Source organism: Leptodactylus fuscus, chromosome 6 (assembly GCF_031893055.1).
Source record: "Leptodactylus fuscus isolate aLepFus1 chromosome 6, aLepFus1.hap2, whole genome shotgun sequence".
NCBI classification, from domain to species: Eukaryota; Metazoa; Chordata; class Amphibia; order Anura; family Leptodactylidae; genus Leptodactylus; species Leptodactylus fuscus.
In genome coordinates, this window is record NC_134270.1 from 34,704,474 (window position 1) to 34,727,073 (window position 22,600).

At 44.1% G+C, this 22,600-nt stretch overlaps 1 protein-coding gene across 1 annotated transcript in view; it reads right to left on the minus strand.

Annotated features, from left to right (window-relative positions):
• The window catches only part of LOC142210498 (G protein-activated inward rectifier potassium channel 4-like), a 32,164-nt gene extending 17,967 nt beyond the window's left edge, over window positions 1-14,197 (minus strand). The window contains exon 1 of the mRNA XM_075279689.1: window positions 14,023-14,197. The gene's annotated coding sequence lies outside the window, so the exon portion shown is untranslated. The remainder of the gene's footprint in view (window positions 1-14,022) is intronic.
• Between the last annotated feature and the right edge of the window lie 8,403 nt (window positions 14,198-22,600).

Sequence of the window (22,600 nt, forward strand, 5' to 3'; positions counted from 1 at the left end):
AGAGTGTGAAAGCAGACAGCTTTATATACTGCCAATTTTTGGGGAGCAGCTATTAAATAAAAATAATATAATACAGAGCAGGAAGGGGTGGATAAATCTACCCCTATGTGTGTAACAATGATAAAAAAAAGCCCTATATGTATGCATCTACATCAATAGCATACCAGATATATAGAGTCACATTCCCATGAATACCCCCCAGCAGCCATATAACACATGAATACCTAATAAATGGATATGTTTAGCAGTCTATTTGGATGTTCATGTGTAAATGAACTGGTGTTAAAAAAGACCTATAATTACAGTAAAAATTATGTCATAATAATAAGATTCTTCCTCAACAACTTGTAACATGTTAAAAGGAATTTATCACTAGGAAAATGCAGTGCTGTCTCCGGATATCATGTTATAGGGCAGGTGGCGCTGAGCAGGGTGATATATAGAGTCTTTAAATATGGTAGCCACTGTGAAGCCCTCCTGCGCAGTGAGATTATAGGAGCCGTCCTGTTCCTCGTGAAGGCTGCCCGTACTGTCATAGGAATACAGCTATTGAGGTCAGACTATGACTGGCCTCAATAGCTATATAGCAAATCTCCCATAGTCTATAATACAGTTGTATTGCACTCTATCAAAAGATTGCAAGTTCAAGTTTCCGAGGGAGATTTCTCCCATATGGTGAACGCCATGGGAAAAAAAAATCCCACTATTATCCCTCCCATACAAATTAGAATAAAAAGTGATCAGAATAGCAGACATTCTCCAAAATGGTATAAATAAAAAGTACATATGGCCCTGCAAAAAAAAAAAAAAAGATGGCTTATACAGCTGCATATATGAAGATATAAAAGTTCTGGGTGTTAGAATATGGTAAAGCCAAGAATTTTTTCTTCAAATGTTTTGAATTTTTCTCTTAAGGTTTTAAAACTTAACAAAAACTGTATAAGGCCGGGGCCCCATGGGACGTAAACGCCGCCATTTGCCCGTAGCAGAGACGCTGCAGGAAAAATCGGGGCGTTGTACTGTACAGTGCAGGCAAAGTGGATGGGATTCCTTCGAATGCCATCCCCACTTTGCGGAAAAGATTGCAGCGCGGACACGCTGCGATTTGCAAAGCCGTTGCGGCTTTGCAAATTGCAGCATGTCAATTATATCTACGGAAACGTCGGCGGCTTTCCCGTAGATATAATGTTAAGAAAAAGTTCGCAGAGGAAAACTCTGTGAACTTTCTCTCAAAAGCCCTGCGGAAACAACCGCAATGCATTCATTGCTGCGGATACGGCCCGTGGGGCCTTAGCCTAAATTTGGTATCACCATAATTAGACCGCCGTGGAGAATATAGGTGACTGTTAATGTCACAAAAATGAAGCCCATAAAAATGTGGCACAGACACAGTTTTTCCCCAATTTCACCTCATTCTGATTTTTTTTTCCAGCTCACAGTATAACGTACAGAATATTAAATGGTACCATTAGGAAGTATAATTTGTTCCACAAAAATGAAGCCCTCATATGGCTCTGTGAATGGAGAGATAAAAAAAAGTTATGATTTTTGGAAAACCAAGAAAATGGCTGCTTCAGGAAGGGGTTAAAATACAGTAAGATAGAGCCATAAGACTGAGTGAGGGGTCGCAATAATAAGAAAGTGCTAAAATAGGAGACAAGCACTAGAGTACTGAAACACAGAGATGACTGCAGGGAAGGTCAGACTAGAGATGATCTTTTCTCAAAAACTTGCTGGCACTCCGAGATAGACTGAGCATTGAGGAGACTCTGCCATGTTGTCTGTTTGGTGTAAGTAGCAGATGTGTAACCCCTCGGTTACATCTGCGTTTGGTAATCTGTTCAGGGAGTCCGTATGGGGACCCCCCAAATGGACTACCAAACGCAATTGCAAGCGGTGTGCAGTGAAAGCACCTGCATCCCATAGACTATAATGGGGTCCGTGTACTTGCCACGCGGTGCCCGCACAAATCATGCGGACAGTAAAATAGATTGTGAACTACTTTCCTGTCCGCATGTTCTGTGCGGAGATCTGGCGGCAAGCACACGGACCCCATTATAGTCTATAGGATCCGGGTGCTTTTACTGCACAGCGCTTGCAATTGCTTTTGGTATTCCATTTGGGAGGATCCTCATGTGGACTCCCCCGGACAGAATACTAATGCAGATGTGAATGAGGGGTAAGGGAGGGGTAATAGTTTAGTAGTCTCTGACAAACTGGGGACATTGAATGACTTGTTGGCTTACAGTCAGTGTATCACTGTTACGTGTCGGACTGTGACCTGTTTATATGAAGGAACATTGGGGCAGATTTATTATGACTGACTCTTCTAGTCCCAATAGGGGCCCCGACTGACGCAGGACATAATGAATTTATGTAAATGGAGAACTAGGCCAATTCTTAACTGGAACTATAACCTATAGCAGAAAACTCCTCACCCTGTTTTGCCCACATTCACACAATATGGCGAGTGCCAAAACTGCACCACAGTATCATCGCTTTACAGAAGAAAACCGCCATGGATGGATTGCTAATTTCCTGGATGTGGATGAGCCTGGCATGCCAACTTCTACAACTGTTCTGTTTGCAAAGCTGAAGAATATTTGCCAATGTCCGTGTTGTAACCGCCAAGATTGTTGTGCCTTCTCCAGATCTGCAATGATCTGCAGATCTCTAGATCTCCAATGAGACTGAACATTGCAGATGTGTTAGTGAAGTTTGTGTTTACCGCCAGGGTTCACGTTTATCCTACGGTCTCCAGTAGTGTAAGTGATGTGTTACTAAGTTAATCCTTTCTATTCCTGTCCAGGGCTTCCACTCAGCTCTGCCATGGCCTCCGCGGTGACCCACATTATCCGCCCGTCATCCTCCTCACACACAGCCTGCTGTGTCAAATGAAATGGTTTGTTTTGTGATCGGATAAATCTCCACTCCATTTGATTAGAGTTATTGCGGCGAGCCCTGCGTGTATCACATGTCACATGTAGACATGGTGATCATCCCAGGGCCATGTGTCTAGTCTGGGCTGATAAAATGCTCATCAACTATTTGTCATCTTCTAGGTTATTAAGCCATTCTGTGATCCTGGCCTTGCTAAATATGCCGTTCCTCTGTTATTCCTCCTGGAAATGTGCAAATAAATTAACAACGGAGTGTAACTATTCCTTTTTAGTGTGCGTCAATACACAATCTGATACTATTATACATGTATTATTCGGTGGATCGTCACATACCCTTGACAACGGCAGAAATTACCTTGAACATATGTTCTCAATAGAAAAATCAGAGATAGTATAACATAGATTTTTCACCAGCACTGTCACTGAGAATATAAGTATTTACTAAGATGGACGTGTCAGAAGGGTTAATAATAAACCTTTAATAGCCTTGTCCTGGGCTCGCCAGGATTGGTGGCCCTCATTGCACTTCTTAATACCGAGGTCTGGATTCTAGGATAAGCTGGTCATGGAAGGTAAGAAGCCAGCACACAGAAAATTCTCTATAGAATGTGCCACTGGAATGAATATGGCGACTTCTGTTCTTAAAGGGTTTCTCGGGGGAATTTAAATACCAGAATCTGGACTAGGTCCTGTAGATTTAGAACCTTGGACTTCAGACCCAGTTCAGATTCCATCCTCCCCAACATGTACGAAGGGGGATGGCTGATTCACTCATTGCAATACCAATTCCCTTTTCAGTCACATACATACATAGTTACATAGTTGATGAGGTTGGATAAAGACATTAGTCCATCAAGTCCAACCTATAACCCTACAATCCCTACAGTGTTGATCCAGGGGAAGGCAAAAAAAAACCATGAGGCTCATGCCAATTGCCCCATTTCAGGGGAAAAAATTCCTTCCCGACTCCAAATCTGGCAGTCAGTATAAAAACCCTGGACCAACGTGTCCTTAAAATCTAGAGTCACTACTGATACAAGCAGAGAAGAGGGTTAGCTTTTCTATTACAATGAGTTGGACAGCTGGCCCCAAGCTGGCAGCAAGCAATGGGGGTTGTGAGAACAAGAAAAGGAGGAGGAAGCCTGGTCCTGGATACATGATCTAGTGCCAAGACCAGGCCGGAACCCTGAGGTTATGAACAGTGATGGACAGTATCCAAGATACGGGAGTTTTTCCCTCTTTTGTTTCGGGCCAATTTTGTTGGGCATGGACCCGAAGTGCTATTATTATACTCTTGGTCCCCCTCAGACCTCTTAGTATAATAAATGGAGGCCCAAGGTAGGTGAGTAGACATAGCAAACAGTTAGATACACCTTGTCTCACATCTCCTGGGCCTCCTTGTAGTGTCCAGTGGTCATCTAGCATGTTCTTTTAGCACTCGGCCATTCAAAACAAATCACAGAGCAGATGAAAATGGGTACAATGGGGGTTAATAATGAACAGAGTCATTAAAAATGGTCCAGTTGTGTAAATAAGTACTTATTCACATGACTGTGTCCTTTTTTGTCCGATCTAATGTCCATGATAAAGGCCATGAACATCCATTTTGGATGCCTATTTTACATCCATTCCATTCTGTTTTTCTATTTTTGATGGCTATGTGTCAACCATTTTGAATTTGGGATGAATTTCATTGGTCTTTTGTGTCTGACCCGACCCACTAATCCATGATGTAACGGACGTCAATCTGCCAATGTTTAGCTAAATCCATTAAGGCATTCCAAATATATAAGCCTGTTTTAGGGTATAGTAGCCAAGTGGGTGGTAACACTGCATGATATACAGCACACACAGGCCCTTCTATGGCTCATAGAGAAACCACAGTGTTACCGTCCACTACGATGCAGCCCTATGCACTCTATAGCGGTGGCGCCGGAGTACTGCAGGGCACCCTATCCAATGTAGCAACTTCTGACTCCCAAAGGCTGCTGATCTATGTGGAGTCCGGGTGTTGGTCCCCACAGATCATGAACGAATTACATGTATTTGGGGCCAGAAAATCCGCTTAATGTTGAAATAATGTCCTAGGATGTTGAGAATGGCAAAAGAGAACAGATGCTCAGTTATCTGGAGACAACACATACATGATAAACTGTTAATATCTAAGGAACTCTGCAGATTTTACTCTGTCTCATACAGCCTGAACCCAAAGTAATTTCTACAATCTACTGTATCAACCCGCCAAAGATTTCAGAGGAACAGACCAATCCATCATGTTTTGCAATTCGAAAGTCTGAAATCCCTATTGCATTAGATACTTGTATTCCCTCCAAACTAAATGGCTTGGCCCATTCCCCATATTATTATATTACTTTCCATATGGTTCTCCACCCCTACCTAACCAAGTTATTCGGTACAGTTCTGACTGGGAACCCTTCCCCTCCTTTCCCTCCAATACACAATAGCTAATATATCCATCATACACAAGGAGGGGAAAGATGCTACACCCTTTAGCAATGACAAACAGATATTTTCACTGCCCCCTTCCTTTTGACTGGTTGGGACCACCCATATATCTTTTTTACTGGTCAAGACCACACAAGCGTTACCTAGGAGTAATCTGAGTAAATTGTACAAATGAAGCTACACAACTCAAAGCAACATATAGAGAATATTTCACTCTATTTCAATCTTAGTTTTCTTTGTGTCTTTTATAGAATGGGAAAACCCTGATAAAATGTAGAATTATGCCCAACCCAAAGTATTTCTAACCCTCCAAATACTTCTACAAACTTAGACTACCTTACTAAATTTGTTTGGTTTCCCAAAGTCCCAAGAATAGCTCTTAAGATGCTTATCAGACCAGATATCCAAATCCATTCCACCCTATGGAGTCATAGACTGATTGGGACAGCCAAGTCACGAAGAGACAAGTCAACGAACCCTTATCCCAAGTATTTCTGAGGCTCTTCATCCTATCCCAGGCTAAAATGTTCCTCCAATCTACTCACATGTCCCTTAATATGTAATGCAAACCATCCAGACCCCCCCCCATCCTTTCCACCACCAGCTATAACTGGTCACACTCAGACTTACATTATTGCTCAACAATAACCATGCTAACCTTACTTTTAGTCATAAGAACTAACGTGTCTCTACAACAAGTTACTTAATATTAGAATTAGTTCCTCAGGCCAAGAGTTGCAGCACCTTCTGGGTGTTACCCAAATTAACTCCTTAATGTACAACACATAGACATTATAACTTTATTACCTTGTGAAATTCTTCAAGTACCAGTTTATGGTAAGACCCCCTACTTGGGCAAGCACCATGGTAGAAAGATAACAATTATAGCAAATACATAAGTAACAAGTAACAAAATCCTGAGCCTAGAGGAGTGTCCGAGTGACCTCAGATGAGTTCAGTGACCTTCAAGGGTCAAGGGTATGTGATAAGTAGAGATTTTTATTTGTAGAGGGTAACCAAAGAATTGGGTCCTTGGTTCGATTCCGGCCAAGGCAAGGAGTTTGCATGTCCTCCCCGTGTTGGGGTGGGTTTCTTCTGGGTACTCCATTTTCCTCCCACACTCCAAAGACATACGGGAATGCAGATTCTGAGCCCTATATGGGACAGTGACTGACAATATCATATCTTATTATTAATAACAGTCCCTGGAGTCTCATCTTCCTCTTAGTTGGTGACAGCTGTATGGGGGGTGGGGGAGGTTTGGGGTATAACAGTCCGTGGAGTCTCATCTTTCTCTTAGTTGGTGACAGCTGTATGGGGGTGGGGGGTGATTTGGGGTATAACAGTCCGTGGAGTCTCATCTTCCTCTTGTTTGGATATTATTAATGATAATATCAATATTATTATATTCACTATTATTATTACTTCATTATTATGTAATACAGTTCACCAAGAGGTCAAATTCTAGAGAAGTTCAAAGCGGTTCTGGGATTGTGATCAGTGTTCCGATACTACAGATGTTGCAACGTTGTCACACTGGAACAAGTTGATAAGGGAATGGTGACGCCCAGTTGTCAATTTAATCAAACATTTTTAGGAGAAGTTCAGGAACGGCACAATGTAGACAAAAAATGCTCCAGAATTATTAAAGTATTTCCCAAAATCAGTCTGTCCAGAGCGGTGCCAGGTCTGGATATTGTAATTGCGAATTATCTCTTTCCTTCTGTTTTACGTGGAACCTTCTAATTCGATAAATCAGCTAACCGCGCCACGCCTGCTTTGCTTCGCTTGCATATATAGAGTTAAATCTTAGTTTTCATCTCCCCAAGACTCCAACCAAGAAAGAAAATTAAATTGCAGATTACTTCGCAGTGCCTTTAAGCTCGAAGTCGGGGAGAAGAATTGTAACATCCAAGAGCTCTGCCGGATTTAGCCGGATTTAAGAAAAGAAAAAAAAAAATCAGAGGAATAATTATTTGGCATGAGTTTAGAGGCTTTTATTTTGTTATCCGTCTAAACATATCCAATGAGGATAAATGGAAAGCAATCTTTGGTATGATCAGAGAGGTGCACGAGGTGGAGGAATCATCTGCTCTCGGCCCAAATAAGCTAAACACAGCACAAAATTACTAAACCCCGCTGCCTAATTCTGCTCTTATTTTTATCTTCTGATCAAGCCCACATTATGGAGTAGTAATTCTCTTCCATCTGCCTTTAATCTCTGCTCACCAGAAGTATCCTGTAAAAGGCAAAAACTAGACGCCTGCCCATAAATATCCTTTCAATAATTTATCAGTGGATATCAGTTCTTATTGAACAGCGGTTAGTGATATGTTTCCGGCCATGAAAAATGAGATTTCTAGTAGATGAAAGCACCTCATGTCCTCCTGTAGTAGTAAGAATACACAGCACCTTATAAAGGGGGGTAGTGACAGCAGGAACAGCAGAGGAACCGTGGACCATGTGGAAAACTCATCATTCATAGTAAGGGCTCGTTCACATCTGCGCCCGGGACTGCATTCTGCAGGTTTTTGTTTCCTGCATAAAACTGGGCAGGAGACGGAAACCTGCCGGCATCTTACAAACCCGTTCATTTGAATGGGTTTGAAAAGTCTCCGGCCGTGAGCGGTGTTGAGCGTTTTATGCTCTCCCAGGCGAAACCATTTTTTTTAAACCGGATGCAGAGTCAGACATGCAGTAGTCTGTGTCCGGTTTAAAAAAAAACGGTTTCACCGCGGAGAGCATAAAACGCTCAACGCCGCTCACGGCCGGACTCGGCATGACAGGTCTCTGTCTTCTGCATGCAGAAGACGGAAACCTGAGAACGGAAATCGAATGCTAGTGTGAACCCAGCGTGAGGCCGTAAGGACCTGCGATTGGCTGAGTGTAGGTTCATATTAAGAAACCAATCTATTCAACCAGGTTAGATGAAACCCATAGCCAACTGTAATGACCCACACAAATGGATTTATAAAAATGGCCCAGGTGCCAAATCAGGGTCTAAAACTGCACCTACACTTAGTGCCTTATAGGCACACAATGGCGCATCTCCTGCTCCCCAGAAATATATGCCAGTCCTGAAATGTGAGCTCAGATTAATAAGGGGCTGGAAGAAGCTCCTGTGGGGGGATGAATTAGACCTGGCATAGGAAACGCCAATCTTAGTAAATGCCCCCCATTGTTTGCTTAACCTCTACTTGTCCTTCACTGACACATTGCATGGCAGTCTGTATTATCCTTCTATTACAGTGCTCTTTATTACCCCTGTGCTGTGACATCACTGTGTGTATTATCCTTCTATTACAATGCAATTTAATATCTCTGTACTGTGACATCACTGTGTATATTATCCCTGTACTGTGACATCACTGTGTGTATTATCTCTGTACCAGTGGCGTAACTAGGAATGGCGGGGCCCCGTGGCGAACTTTTGTGGCCCCTTAGTGGCCCCTGCACACAGTATTATGTCCCTTAGTGGCCCCTGCACTCAGCATTATGTCCCTTAGTGGCCCGATAACTGAAAAGTACCTTTATTTATTTTATTTTTTTAAAAAACCCAACATGTAGGGTTCTTCTGTCCGCTTGAGAAGTCGGACATCTTTACATGCGGACAGTGAAGGAAGGGCACAGAGTGCAAAAGAACGCACCCGATCGCCATTTAAATGAATGCCAAGTGTCACGGACACAGCTAGTGTCCGCTCCTAATGTCCGTGACAGATTTTAAGCGGACACTAGGAGCGGACACTACCTGTCGGACACCGACGGTAGTGTGAACGCTCCCTTATATAACTATATTATTGATCTGTTCTGTAACATCATTGTACCCACTATTTTATGTACGTTTAGTGTTTTATCCATATGGTGTGACTTTGCTACACTTGCTTTGTGAAATCACTTTTTGCATTTTTCAGGGGTAGTGGTGGACAATGATCATCACTGTGTATGACATCATTGCGTGAAGCCCTGTAATGTGACATCACTGTGTGAGTCATCTATATACTAAGATATTACTGAAGTATGATGTCACTATGTAACAATCTCTGTACTGTGACATCACTGTATGAATCATCTATGTACTATTATAAAGTTATGTTTTTCATTGGTCCCTAGGAACTTCAGGCTCTATCTCTGGGTGCGATTGTTGGATTACAATTCCCATCACGCTTTTTTTTTCTTAAGTTTGTACTCTTACAAGCTAAACAGTGGGGTACAGACTCTGCTTTGTCTAATACAACGTGATGGACAAATTAAGAGACCAGATTATATTTTATAATCTAGAGGAATTAGATTCAATCAAACATGACACTGCACAGTGAGAGGGATGGCCGGGGGAGGGGGTGGCCTATCATTGTGATTAAAGCTGCTTTCACATGGCAGTAATTTGGCCAGGAATTTGTATCAGTATTTTCAGCCAAATACAGGAGTGAGTCCAAAACACAGAGATATGAGAATTTTTGCAATACACTTGCATACCTCCCAACTTTTGAACAACAGAAAGAGGGACAAAATTTACCCCCGCCCACTTTTACATTGACTCCGCCCATTCTCATTCATTTTTCATGTCCCCCGACACAGTATAATCCTCCTACAGTCACCCGCACACTATATACCCCCATATTGTAATGTCCCTCTTCCAACTGCCCCACAGTATTAAGTCCCTCTCCTGGTGCCCCAGTTTAAACATGAAACTGGATCTGCTGGAGGGGGGACATTAGCAATGGGGGTAGTTGGAGGGGGCAATAAATAAATGGCAGATGAAGTGGGACATTAAACGGTGGGCAACTAGAAGCAGACATTAAACCATAGCGGTAGCTGGAGGGTGACATTAAACTGGGGGCAACTAGAGGCAGACAGGTCCCCCTCCAGCTCCTCCCATGGTTTAATGTCCTCTCCAGTTGTCCCCCAGTTTAAGTGCCCCCTTTATCTGCTCCATTTCATGTCCCTTCCTCCATCTCTGCCCCCGGTTTCATCTCCCCCCTCCATTTCTCTCTCAGTTTCATATCCCCTTTCATCTGCCCCCAGTTTCATGTCCCCCCTCCATCTCTGCCCCCAGTATAGTGACACACACACACTCTCCATCCTGCATCTCAAATACCGCCTCCCTTCTCAGTACCTTACACGGATCACTGCAGGGACACTGACACGCCCACCTAGTCACGTGACCGTGTGAAATCACACAAGGTCCTTGAACCATAGTAAAGCATTCCTCCGATCACTGCAGCCTCTTATCTGTTATAAGAGCAGGCGGTGATCGGAGGAATGATTGCTCAGTAAATCATTAAAGAGACATAGCAGGACATGTAGGGAGCTGTGCGGGATGGTGGGACAGGAAAGCGTGAGTGTCCCGAAATCGGGACGGTTGGGCGGAATGTACTTCTTTTCTTTGTAGACTGCACTTCTAGCAATGGTTTACAGATACAGATGCAAAATATACTGATGTCTCACAGATTTAAAGAACTACTCCAGTACTCTCCCTTCCTTTGTCTAGATGTAGTCTATGTGTATATGAGCCTATTTGTAGTGTAATGTTAATGGATAACCTACTGACAACTTTACTGTGAAGTTATATGCTCCCCTCTGGAGCACTGACCTCTTCTCTGCCTGTCTGATGCACAAAGTGTTTCCTGTATAAACACAAGGTGAACCTGACAATGCAAATTTACAGGCTCTGACTCCCATAGATCTGCATTGGTAGTTTGGCCTCCTGTTCATACTGGAGGTACTATGTGTATCAAAGGTGCAGAGAAGACATCAGAGAGCATATAACTTCAGAATAAAGCTGTCAGGAAGTTTTTCAGTAATATTACACCACATACAGGTTCATCTTCAAATGAGAGGGACAAAAAAAATATATTCCTGGAGAGTTTCTTTAAGGGCTATACCCATCTTAGACATAACATATCCGTATAGATCATGGATCTCAAGATTGGGGTTTTGACAAAGCTGTTCTGAACTGCGGACCACAAGAATAAATAAAGAGGTGGTCGGAAACGGGAGCTTGCTGGGCTATGCTTTTTCTGTAATACCCATGGTGCTAAGAGTAGTTGTGGAAATTGCCTAGAACACTATCATTTGCCACCAAGAGACAAATCGAGAAGCAACTCAGAGGGTTGGAGCGCTGCTTCTTATCATATGAAACATGGTTAGGACAAGACCTTGTCAATCATCAAGAGTTTGCCGGATCAGGTAAGCAAAACAAAACTAAACGATAGCCCACTTAAAGGGCTATCCCTTTAAGTGGGTGGTCCAAGATATCAGCTATTATGGGCAGAGAAAGTCTAAGCTTTTCTCCTACAGCGACCACCATTACTAGCTAACAGTTCTCTGCTCTGGTTTGTAGGGAGGCCACGTTTTATGGTATTGATATGTCCTTTCACATGAATGGGACCTGTGCAGCAATACACTGACATAACCATAAGTCAATGTGCAGAGTTGTCTTTGTCTGGCCCTGTACACTGTGTACACTTGGCACAGCAGCTGCTGCTATCAGCTGATTGGTGGTGGTGCCAGGGGACAATTTGCTCCTGATAACCTTGGTCATCAATATCTAAATTCCTTTAAAGAGGACCTTTCATATCCTCGGGCATATGTGAGTTTATATACCTCTAGAAAGCTTACAGTGTGCTGAATTCAATGCATTGAGGACTTTCCCGTTGTGTGCCCGGGATTGGAGATATCAGTGCAATTAGTTTTGGCACCTATCTCTCCCCACTGGCAGAAGGGCTTTCCTGACAGTCTAGCATCATTGTTGGGCTGTAAGGATTGTAGCATTGTATTATCAGAGGGGGTGTTTCTTACCAGCCAGCAATGATGCTGAGTTCTGAGGAACAACCCCCCCCCCCCCCCTGTAGTAAAATGCCATATTATCGGGCCCGCCCCCAAAGCACTTGCAGGGTAGGCAATATTGCATATTCATAGAAAGAGGATTATCTCTACATTGCAAGTTTGTGCTCCTATTACTATCCCCTACATGGCACTATTGCTGGTTTAGTAGGAATTGTGGACCTCAGTGACTACTTATAAGCTTTATTTACATCAAACAGGAATCTAAAGTATAGGATCCCCTACAGAAATATTAGGGAATTGCCGTAATGAATGTTCCCTAGTATGATGATACTGTTACTGTCCCAACAGCATGTAGCCTATGAGAACGTTCCTTAAAGTCCCGCATATGTATTGAGTCCTATTAGTAAATCATATTGCTAGAAATGTCATTCTTTAGTACTAGTAAGATCATAAAACAGAGGGGTCATATAAAAAACCCATAGGTGTGCATTTGGAGCACTTCCTCTGTGCATCAACTCTTTTGGACGGAGGCAAAAGTCGGACTTCCAGCACTTTTACATAGTCCTAAAAATTAGAATACATGACGGACAGTAACATATCGGTTTTTTTTATGATTAAGATCTATGGACGGCGGACACAAACAGATTACCAAGGGATAGTAATCCATTTGTATCTGTATTGCAATCCATTTTCCCTCCTCATTCTCCTCTGTGCATGCTCCATTGGACATTCATTTTGAAAGACATGTTCCGGTTTGGCTTTAATCTCAATATCACAAGGTTTCAGAAAAAAACAGGCATTGAGCTATAGGGTATTACTTTCTAAAAGTTGGTGCTAGAGCAAGTTTTCCTTTTTTCCATCAAGGAGAACTTAGTTGCACATCCCTTTCTCTAAATTCCTAACAGATCATGTATGATCTATAAGACTGCACACCACAAGGCAATGCCTCCCTAAGATGATATAGTCACACTTGTCACACTTCTTGGCACAAAATAAGTCAAGAGAAGAGAAAGTTAAGGAAATAAAGATCTGAACAGGTTATGGCTCCAACCTAAAAAAAAAACACTATGACACACAAAAGACAAACAATTCTCTTTAGTTTGATATAATCGTCCTTATAATGAGTATTATTGTATCCGGACCGCCATGACATAACTGTTATCATATCGCGTATACAAATCAGATCCTTAAAAAAATAAAGAAAATAAAATCTGCTATATCTGGGTATTAATGTGTTATCCAGTGTTTGGTGCATGGTGCGGCAAATGTTTCACCATTATGGAAAAAAATTATAAAATTCAGTTTTCTATTATCGGTTTAGTATCAAGTAGTAGGACGACCACTGAATACAGGAACAACATTGAATGTAATAAAATATAATAAATCTTAATCTATAAAATATGCATAGAATATTATTTAATAATCATATAAAAGAAAAGTAGAATTGGAACAAGAATATATAAAATAATAATAATAATAATAATAATAATAATAATAATAATAATAATAATATTACTATTATATAGTAATACTGACTACTACTACTAACAATACATTTCTCAAGTATATCATATCATATTATATTATATTATATTATATTATAGTACCCTGTTGTAATCCTGGGCAATATCTTGTTCTGGCTGAGACACATCTGCATGTTTATGTGTTGGATTCTTGGAACAGTCTTTGGAGAAAAGTAAAAGTCCCCTATAAAATCTTCTTCCATCACTATCAGAACCTCAGTATGGGGTATACAAGGGGCACGGAGCAGGTTTTTGCTGTCCGTACAGGGGCATTAGTCTGTTTTGCACCTACACTTTGTTGTGCATGCGACAGGACTTGATGTACAAAACAGGTTACAAATTCCTACCTCATTCTGGTGTCTCTGAGGGTCTTAAAGTCCCAATCCCCTATGAATGGTGCCTGTTACAGTGGCAGCAGGAAGGACCATTTAGAAGCAGCGAGGGTCCCGGACCCCATACATGGCTGATGGACGTGATGCTGTGTATATGTGTAGCAGTGTCACTGGAGCTCCAATCCCCTTCGGAAGGAGGTCACTCACTAATCTGTCTCAATGTCAGGCAGAATTACCGCCAGATGATTTAATCAGTGGACAGGCAACCAGAAGCTTGTGGCCACTGCAGGGTTAATCTCACTTTTGGCTGCGCCTTCAGCCATCAGTTTTGACCTGATGCCAGATAAGGGGTGAAAGTAGCTAATTTTCCTCTGCTATATGTTATCCTCTGCCCATCATCCCCAGTCCACATCTTATAGACCTTGTAGACGTCCGAGGAAAAGTCTTGGAATGATAGAAATCACAGGATTGATGGATGCTGATATGCAAATGATAAAAAAAAAATCTAAACATCTCAATTTATACAATATGGAGCCATGTGCAAAAATATAGACACTTACAGGCCTTGGCATGCTATCGGTGAGGTTATTAATGGCCCTCTCTACAATTGCAATGGTGTCCCAGATGTTCTTGATGGGAGCCAAGTCCAGAGGCACTGCCAGCCATGGTAGCATGTTTAGGCCACGCAGGATGCTCATAGTAGGAGCAACATGTTGTCCCATTGAAAAACAGCTCCTGGGACATTTTGGAGTAATGACCATAACCCCTGGTTCCACCAGTAACACCAAGCTGTGAATACAACTGAAATGACTAGTGGGGTCCATCTATTGTACATTATGTCACCCCACACCATAATCCCAGGAGTAGGACCATTCCCAGGTCTGATGTCCCCCTGCGAAGGCATTTTCACAGTATTGTTCACTTGATCTCCTAAATGGGGACCCAATGTTGAAGAAGATAGACCTTAATTCCAGACTACATTGTCATTTTCCTGTTGACCATGATAGCCTTTGAGAGCAATGGTACACCTGGATATCTGGCTCATAGCCCAATATTGTGCCAATGCCTTCCGATAGGTTGTTTCTACACTGCTTGCTGCCAAAGGTTTGGGATGTGACGTTTAATTTAATTTGCAGTACAGATGATCCATTTAGATTCACTCATATGCGGCACAGCCACCGGACAGTCCACACTGAACATTGCCTAGATTACAGGCCACCTCTCTGGTCAGACTGAAGACTCAGTCCCAGTTCCTGACCACCTGTATTCTCTTCTTTTTCTCTGTAAAGTGCTCTCAGTTGCTGAGCCCTGATAAAGACTAGGACAGTGCTTGATCCGTGCCTCTTATCTCTAGTGTGTAAATACAGACATAACTGTGCAGTATACAACAAGCATGAGCAGGTTTCTGGCCTGAGCTTAAAACATTCCGTTCATGTAGTGAACTTGGGCCACAAAACGGACAGGTATACTTTTGCCCCAAGTTCACTAATACATACACAAGCCTTTGATAATATGCGGACATGTGTATAGGACCATATAGAGAAATCAGTCAGTGTGCTAGACAGGAAAATGATATGTACGGTAGCACACTGACATAGCACATGGGTCTGTGCCTAGAGCCTTATAGTGTCTTGACACCATCTATTTATTATACCGGTTATCATTAGGCTTTATTTTCTGTGCTGTCACACTGTACACATACATTATTCCTGTGTTAAGATATCAGGTATTCATGATCCTATATCCCAATAGCACAGATAAGTCTCTGATAAAGGCAGATACTGTCAAACTATTAGAGTACAGTGAATTTCCCTTACATTCATATATAGCCATGACAGGTCCCCCACTGGCACCATACACCCACAATGTAGTGCAGAACAACCAGCAGAAGGGCGGATTTTGGCACCGAGAATGACGCGGGAGGCCAAAATCCGCCTGCCACGACTGTCGCGGCTTCTGACAGTCGCGGCTTCTCCCTCCGGAGTAGGCTCAAATGAATGAGCCGACCCCGGAGGTTGCTGCTGCGAGGTGGATGCCGCAGCTCAACGAGTCGCGGAATCCACCTGAAGGAAGGGCATGCCGCTAGCGGAAAAAAGAACGTTAGTGGCAGTGGCGTAACTACCGCCATAGCAGCGGAGGCAGCTGCCACAGGGCCCAGGACATTAGGAGCCCGGTGACAGCCACTACCGCTGTTATCATTATACTCGGGGGTCTTTTCGGACCCCCGAGTATAATGATTGGCGGACCGGGAGAGGTAAGAAACATAAAAAACACTGTTACTTACCTCTCCACGATCTGTACAGGCTTCGGCCTAGTCGTCCAACGTCACATGAGCCAGGCCTGCGTCCCGGGTCATGTGACGTCTGACGTCATTGCATTGAAGAGCGACTACTTCGGAGGCCAGCAGCGTAGGAGCCGGGAGATAGGTGAGTAACAGAGTTTTTTAAAATGTTTTTCTCCCCCTGGGTCTCCGATTATTATACTCTGGGGTCTGAAAAGACCCCAGAGTATAATAATTGTTTATGGGTGTTCATTGTGGGGCATAATACTGTGTGTGGGGGCCACTATGGGGGATAATGCTGTGTGCAGGGGCCACTATGGGGGATAATACTGTGTGCAGGGGCCACTATGGGGGATAATACTGTGTGCAGGGGCCACTATGAGGGATAATACTGTGTGCAGGGGCCACTATGGGGGATAATACTGTGAGCAGGGGCCACTATAGGGCATAATACTGTGTGCAGGGGCCAGTATGGGTGATAATACTGTGTGCAGGGGCCACTATGGGGCATAATACTGTGTACTGGGGCCACTATGGGTGATAATACTGTGTGCAGGGGCCACTATGGGGCATAATACTGTGTGCAGGGGCCACTATGGGACATTATACTGTGTGCAGGGGCCACTATGGGGGATAATACTGTGTGCAGGGGCCACTATGGGGGATAATACTGTGTGCAGGGGCCACTATAGGGCATAATACTGTGTGAAGGGGCCACTATGGGGGATAATACTGTGTGCAGGAGCCACTATGGGGGATAATACTGTGTGCAGGGGCCACTATGGGGGATAATACTGTGTGAAGGGGCCACTATGGGTGATAATACTGTGTGCAGGGACCACTATGGGGCATAATACTGTGTGCAGGGGCCACTATAGGGCATAATACTGTGTGAAGGGGCCACTATGGGTGATAATACTGTGTGCAGGGACCACTATGGGGCATAATACTGTGTGCAGGGGCCACTATGGGGGCATAATACTATGTGCAGGGGCCACTATGGGGTATAATACTGTGTGCAGGGGACACTATGGGGCATAATAGAGTGCGCAGGAATGTGTAGGAGGGGGTCGGTCGAGCTCGTCATTGTCGGTCGGGAGATGAGCCCCATGTCAAAAGTTCACCACGGGGCCCCGCCATTCCTAGTTACGCCACTGGTTAGTGGTCTCCATAGACCACCATTGTGAGGGGCGGATTATGACGTGGATTCCGCGCCATAATCCGCCCCCTCTGCCCGTGAACAGGGCCTTATTCAGGCAGGATGGGGTTGCTGCTCCACAATTCATGACTTAGGTGCAGGTCCTAGAAGTGGATTAATGGACAGAGATGGGCGAACATCTCAGAATTCATTTCGTTTCAGGGTGGCTTGGGTCCAAGTTTTCTTTCGGGACAAACAAGTTGAGTACGAACCGCGCTGTAAAATGGCTTAAAACATAGTGTAGAACACTGTCAGCGCTCCTAGGAGCCCATATTTTAGTTTACCTGAATCTCCATTTATTCGGTTTTGTGATGTGATAAAAAAAAAAAAAAATTGGATTATTTGGGTCAAACCTGGCTTTGTATGAGTCTGTTCTCCCATCTCTATTAATGAAGTATTTCCTAGATATAATGGCTTATTATGCTGTAGACTGTACGCACCTGTTCAGATTTATGCAGCCCTTTATATCTTCTTTTTGGAGGTAAAAAACGAATTACAGTATGTATATAATTTAAGTACTTGCAGAAGAGAATATAATAAAGTCAGAGCAGTCCTGATACCTGGCCGGGGTATTACACTGTATATTACTGCTTATACACCATCTCGTATACTCCCATCTCCATTTCTGTACATACATGAGGTGTGTGGCCCAGAATACTAATAGATTTAGAACTGGAACTCTTTCCTGCATGTTTAATATCCCCTTGGCTAACAATGGAGATGGATGAGTGGAGGCTTACAGCTTTAATCCCCTATAAAGATGAATTTCCGAGAGCTCCTATTTACGCCGCCTTTGTGTTTCTGAGCAGACAGATGGGAAATCTGCCACACAAAGCGGCGGAGAACTAGCGGCAGAGAGATCCTTCTCATCGTACAAAGGGACAAGTCACATTGCAAAGTGAAAGATTAAGCAGTGCAAGGAACTTTTGGCAGTCCGGGAACTACATTTCCCATGATGCCGGGCTGATCACTGGTGAAATACTGCGGCTTTATTTTTTCCATTGAGAACAGATGGATGGGATTGTTTATTGTTCTGATACATTTATATTAAAAAATTAAGTAACACTTCCAATAGGCCAGAAAAAAACCTTTTGTGCTCATGACTTCTATGCCTTCAAACAGGCTGGTGAAAAAATGTTTTGTGTATATGGATCCTGTGCATATACACTCACCGGCCACTTTATTAGGTACACCTGTCCAACTGCTCGTAAACACTTAATTTCTAATCAGCCAATCACATGGCGGCAACTCAGTGCATTTAGGCATGTAGACATGGTCAAGACAATCTCCTGCAGTTCAAACCGAGCATCAGTATGGGGAAGAAAGGTGATTTGAGTGCCTTTGAACGTGGCATGGTTGTTGGTGCCAGAAGGGCTGGTCTGAGTGTTTCAGAAACTGCTGATCTACTGGGATTTTCACGCACAACCATCTCTAGGGTTTACAGAGAATGGTCCGAAAAAGAAAAAACATCCAGTGAGCGGCAGTTCTGTGGGCGGAAATGCGTTGTTGATGCCAGAGGTCAGAGGAGAATGGCCAGACTAGTTCGAGCTGATAGAAAGGCAACAGTGACTCAAATAGCCACCCGTTACAACCAAGGTAGCCAGAAGAGCATCTCTGAACGCACAGTACGTCGAACTTTGAGGCAGATGGGCTACAGCAGCAGAAGACCACACCAGGTGCCACTCCTTTCAGCTAAGAACAGGAAACTGAGGCTACAATTTGCACAAGCTCATCGAAATTGGACAATTGAAGATTGGAAAAACGTTGCCTGGTCTGATGAGTCTCGATTTCTGCTGCGACATTCGGATGGTAGGGTCAGAATTTGGCGTCAACAACATGAAAGCATGGATCCATCCTGCCTTGTATCAACGGTTCAGGCTGGTGGTGGTGGTGTCATGGTGTGGGGAATATTTTCTTGGCACTCTTTGGGCCCCTTGGTACCAATTGAGCATCGTTGCAACGCCAAAGCCTACCTGAGTATTGTTGCTGACCATGTCCATCCCTTTATGACCACAATGTACCCAACATCTGATGGCTACTTTCAGCAGGATAATGCAATGCCATGTCATAAAGCTGGAATCATCTCAGACTGGTTTCTTGAACATGACAATGAGTTCACTGTACTCCAATGGCCTCCACAGTCACCAGATCTCAATCCAATAGAGCATCTTTGGGAAGTGGTGGAACGGGAGATTCGCATCATGGATGTGCAGCCGACAAATCTGCGGCAACTGTGTGATGCCATCATGTCAATATGGACCAAAATCTCTGAGGAATGCTTCCAGCACCTTGTTGAATCTATGCCACGAAGAATTGAGGCAGTTCTGAAGGCAAAAGGGGGTCCAACCCGTTACTAGCATGGTGTACCTAATAAAGGGGCCGGTGAGTGTATATCTTTATACTGTTACATCACTATGTATATCATCTTTATACTGTGACATCACGGTACATGATTCATGAACTATAGAGTAATTCTCCCTATGTTGTACTATCACTCTGTACACACCTCCCAACTTTTAAAGGACAGAAAGAGGGACAAAATGTGGGCGGGCCATGGCAAATTTAGCCCAACCTACTTCTAAATTGACTGCACCCATTACCATCCATTTCTTTGGGTACACCCTGCACCCCACATCTCTCCCCTCACAGTACACCCATGCACATACCTCCCAACTTTTGAAGAACCGAAAGAGGGACAAAATGTGCGTCGCGTGTAGCGCGCCGCAGCAATTTAGCCCCGCCCACTTTTGTGTTGACTCCGCCATTCTCATTAATTTTTCATGTGCCCGCACACAGTATAATCCTCCTACAGTCACCCGTAAATTATATGTCCCCCCTCTATCTCTCCCCCAGTTTCATATACACCCTTCATCTCCCGAAGGTTCATGTCCCCTCCATCTCTGCCCCCAGATTCATGTCCCCCCATCTCTGCCCAGTTTCATGTCCCTCCATCTCTGTCCTCAGATTCATGTCCCCCATCTCTGCCCCCAGATTCATGTCCCCTATCTCTGCCCCCAGATTCATGTCCCCACATCTCTGCCCCCAGATTCATGTCCCCTCCATCTCTGCCCCCAGATTCATGTCCCTCCATCTCTGCCCCCAGATTCATGTCCCCACATCTCTGCACCCAGATTCATGTCTCCACACCTCTGCCCCCAGATTCATGTCCCTCCATCTCTGTCCCCCAGTGTCATGCCGTCCTCTCCTTCATCTGCCCCCAGATTCATGTCCCTCCATCTCTGCCCCCAGATTCATGTCCCCACATCTCTGTCCCTAGATTCATGTCCCTCCATCTCGGCCCCCCAGTGTCATGCCGTCCTCTCCTTCATCTGCCCCAAGTTTCACGTTCCACCTCAGTGTACACATTACACTTACCTTCTCCTCGCTCCCCCGCCGCTCTCTCCGCGCCTCTCTCTCTCTCTCGCACACAGTTGTAGACGCGATGTGACGTCATAACATCGCGTCTACACAGCCAGTAGTCGGCGTGCAGCGGCGAAACAAGGAGCTGAGCTGTGACAGCTCCTTGCTTTAGCCGCATATGTGTTCAACTCAGATCTGAGTTGAAATCAGGACATACCTCCCTCCAACCGGGACCACGGGACACGTCACCGGAATCGTGAATGTCCCACGGAAATCGGGATGGTTGGGAGGTATGCCCATGCACCCCACATCTCTCCCCCACCCACAGTCCACCCTGCACCCCACATCTCTCCCCTCACAGTACACCCATACACCCAACATCTCTCCCCCACCCACAGTCCACCCTGCACCTCACATCCCCCCCTCCCCAGACCACACATCTCTCCATCGCTTCCTGCACAGGATACAAAGACACGCTTACCTAGTCACGTGACAGTGTGATGTGACACAGGTCCTTCTGAGTACAGGAGTCTACCTTTTCCCCAATCACTCCCACTCTTATCCCTTTTAAAACCTTTTATCTGTTATAAGAACCGGAGGGTGATCGGGGGAAAGTTTGTTAATAAGAAAAACACTTCAGGGGCAGAGCGGGACATGTGGTAACCATGCAGGACCGCGGGACAGCAGTCTGAAATCGGGACTGTCCTGCTGAATGTGGGACGATTGGGAGCTATAGATAGATAGGAGATAGATAGAAAAGCTGTTTTTTTATTGCAGATTTTGCAGCGGTTTTTTGAACCAAAGCCAGGAGTGAATGCAGCCGAAGGTAGAAGTATACGAGCTTCCTATATATTTCCTCATTCCTTTTCCAGCCATCCTTGACTTTGTCTCAAAAAACCGCTGCAAATTCTGCAACAAAAAAAAGCTACTTTTCTGCAACATGGGGTTTCAGCCTAAATCTGATAACAGTCTGGACTCCATGCATGTGAATGCAGTTTCCACTATTCTGTTTCCTTACAACAGATTTTTGGCACAGCTTGAAGCAGCAGAATCTTGCTCCTTGTTCAAATCTGCTTTGGTATTCCTCCCCGAACGGAACGCAATTGCAAGCAGTGTACAGTAAAAGCACACGGATCCCCATAGACTATAATGGGGTTCATGTGCTTGCCGCCAGATCTCCGCACAGAACATGCGGACAGAAAAGTAGATCACAATCTACTTTCCTGTCCGCATGATTCGTGCGGGCAGCGCGCGGCAAGGACACGGACCCCATTATAGTCTATGGGGGTCCGTGTGCTTTTACTGCACACCGCTTGCAATTGCGCAGATGTGAACCAACCCTTACTTATTCTGTGCCAGAAAAGCAAGGATATAACCCCAATGCATGAAAAAAAGTCTGATCATTCAACTCAAGCGGATGCAGAGGAAATCTGAGGGTGAATATACACTAAGGGAGAATAATGGACCACATAGAGGCAGCATATAAAGAACCTACAGGTCCATAATACAGATCCATAGTGATTTCATATATGAGCCCAATATACTTTACACTGCAGCTCTGCTTGTATTGTAGTAAATACTTATAATCTGTGAAGGATTTAATATATCATAATAGAAACTATAGAGGTCTCTGTACCGCAGCCAAAACTCTCATCGCTCTCCGATGGAAGAATGCCTCTCCTCCCTCTGGCTCTGATCATGTAGCCCGAGTTAAGGATGTCCATAGCATGGAGAACTTGACAGCCACACGTAAC